Genomic DNA, 2,791 nt, shown 5'->3' on the forward strand with positions numbered 1-2,791 from the left:
CTGGGTTCAAACCCAAGTCCGATACCAACACATTTCATTTACTCATCTGCTATTCTGTTGAAATAAAGGCTTTCAAATCGCTCTCCCTGGAAGCCAGAATAGGCTTCCATGTCTGCTCCCTGTTGGATATAGATTATATCCTCACATAATTAGTTCAAAGCTAGTAAGGCACTGGGGTTGATCACCAGTGCCTGCACGTGTGCACGTGCATGCACACACACACACACACACACACACAGAGGCACATATACACAAAAGTGAAGCAGGTTGAGCTCTGGTGGCTCACGCCTGTCATCCTATCTACTCAGGAGGCTGAGATCTGAGGATTAGGGTTCAAAACCAGCCTTGTCGTGAAAGGCAGCTAAACTCTAATCTCTAATTAATCACAGAAAAAGCTGGAAGTGGTGCTGTGGCTCAAGTGGTAGAGTGCCTTAAGCAAAAGAAGGCCAAGGGCAGGGCTGGGAAGGTGGCTCAGTGGTAGAGCGCTTGCCTTGCATGCAAGAGGTCCTGGGTTCAATTTCCCAGCACCATATAAGCAGACAAAAAAAAAAAAAAAGCCAGAAGTAGTGCTATGGCTCACTGCCCAGGCCCAGAGTTCAGGCCCCATGACCGACAAAAAAAAAAAAAAGGTCAAAGATAGCCCAGAGTTCAAATCCCAAGACTGATAAAAATAAATAAATAAGAGATAAGAGAAACAGTTTTCATTCCTAGATTAAAAAAAAAAAAAAAAAGAACAAAAAACCCATGCTCTTAACTCACACCTGTAATCCTAGCTACTCTGTTGCAGGCTGAGATCTGAGGATTGTAGTTCACAGCCAGCCCAGGCTGAAGAGTTCCGGTGAAATTTTTTTTTTTTGGGGGGTGGTCAGTCGTAGGTCTTGAACTCTGGGCCTGGGCGCTGTCCCTCAGCTCTTCAGCTCAAGGCTAGCGCTCTACCACTTGAGCCACAGCGACACTTCTGGTTTTCTGGAGGTTAATTGGAGATAAGAGTCTCATGGACTTTCCTGTCCAGGGCTGGATTTGAACCGTGATCCTCAGATCTTAGCCTCCTGAGTAGCTAGGATTACAGGCATGAGCTACTGGCACCTGGCTCCATAAGACTCTTATCTGCAATTAGCCACGAGAAAACCAGAAGTGGAGCTGTGGCTCAAAATGGTAGAGTGCTAGCCTTGAGCACAAAATCTAAAGAACAACATCTGGGCCCCAAGTTCAAGGCCCAGGACTGGGTAAAAAGAAAAGAAAATATATATCTACAAAAATACTTGTACAGGAAAATACACAGCCAAAGAGTTGGGAGTGATGCAAATGTCCAACAGATCATCTCTATCCCAGAATAGTATTCAGCCATAAAAAGGTTAGTCCTCCTTCGTCCATACACTTGAAGACGCTATGCGGGGGGGGGGGGGGGGGGGGGGGGGGAGGCTGGCCCGGAGGAGTCCTGTGAGTCTGTTTGCATGACATGAATGTGCTGCTCCAGGCGGGGAGTGATTACATAATGGATGTAGGGCATTTTATGGGGTGGTGACAGTGTGGAAGGTTTTGAAACCAGAGGGAGCTGGGGGTTGCCCAACACTGACTGAGAACAGGCCGAGTGCGTTCTGCGCCCAACACTGACTGAGAACAGGCCGAGTGCGTTCTGCGCCCAACACTGACTGAGAACAGGCCGAGTGCGTTCTGCGCCCAACACTGACTGAGAACAGGCCGAGTGTGTTCTGTGCCCGCAGATTATATGAATTTTGCTTTGAATTTATTTACTGCCTTAATGTTTTTTTGTTTTTTTTTTTGCCAGTCATGGGCCTTGAACTCTGGGCCTGGGCGCTGTCCCTCAGTTCTTCAGCTTAAGGCTAGCGCTCTACCACTTGAGCCACAGCTCCATTTCCAGCTTTTTCTGCTTATGGGGTGCTGAGGAATCAAACCCAGGGCCTCATGCATGCAAGGCAAGCGCTCTACCACTGAGCCACCTTCCCAGCCCCTGCCTTAATGTTTTTATTTACTGATTTTTTTTGTTTTAGCAAGATGTGTTGCCTTGATTTTTCCAGGACTGAGACTTCAATTCAGAGGCTCAAGGTCTTGCTCAGCTTTTTTGCCTAAGGCTGGAGTCCTGCCAGTTGAGACAAGGCTCCACTGTGACCTTTTTGCTGGCTGGTTAGTTGGAGATAGAAGTCTCTCGGATGTTTCTACCTGGGCTGGCTTTGATCTTGACCTCAGCATCCTGAGTAGCTAAAATTACAGGCATGAACTGCCAGGGCCGAGCCATTGCCATGATATTGTGACCACACGTATGTGTGCGCGTGCGTGTGCACGCCTGTATGTGTTGGTACTGGGGCTTGACCTCGGGGCCTGGGCACCTGGACACTGTCCCTTTGCTCTTTTACTCAAGAGTAGTGCTCTACCACTTGAGCCACAGCTTCACCCTTACTACCAGCTTTTTTTTTTTTTTTTTTTGGGTCCGGTCATGGGGCCTGAACTCTGGGCCTGGGCGCTGTCCCTCAGCTCTTCAGCTCAAGGCTAGCGCTCTACCACTTGAGCCACAGCGTCACTTCCTGCTTTTTTCTTTTTGCTTATGTGGTGCTGAGGAATAGAACCCAGGGCCTCATGCATGCAAGGCAAGCGCTCTACCACTGAGCCACCTTCCCAGCCCCCACTACCAGCTTTGTTTTTGGTTGCAGGACCTGAACTCAAGGCCTAGGCACTGTCCATGAGCTCATTTTGTTCAAGGATAGAATTCTACCACTTTGAGTCATGGCACCACTTCTGATTTTCTGGAGGTTATCTTGAGATGAGACTCTCA

The 2,791-nt window shown here is 48.4% G+C and overlaps 1 non-coding gene across 1 annotated transcript; it reads left to right on the forward strand.

Annotated features, from left to right (window-relative positions):
- The first annotated feature begins 465 nt into the window (after positions 1–465).
- Positions 466–530, forward strand: Trnaa-ugc (transfer RNA alanine (anticodon UGC)). Its single transcript has one exon. It is a non-coding gene; the product is annotated as a tRNA-Ala (tRNA).
- Positions 531–2,791: the final 2,261 nt, after the last annotated feature.

The sequence above is a fragment of the Dipodomys merriami genome, unplaced genomic scaffold, assembly GCF_024711535.1.
Source record: "Dipodomys merriami isolate MVZ:Mamm:240054 unplaced genomic scaffold, mDipMer1.0.p SCAF_202, whole genome shotgun sequence".
NCBI lineage: Eukaryota > Metazoa > Chordata > Mammalia > Rodentia > Heteromyidae > Dipodomys > Dipodomys merriami.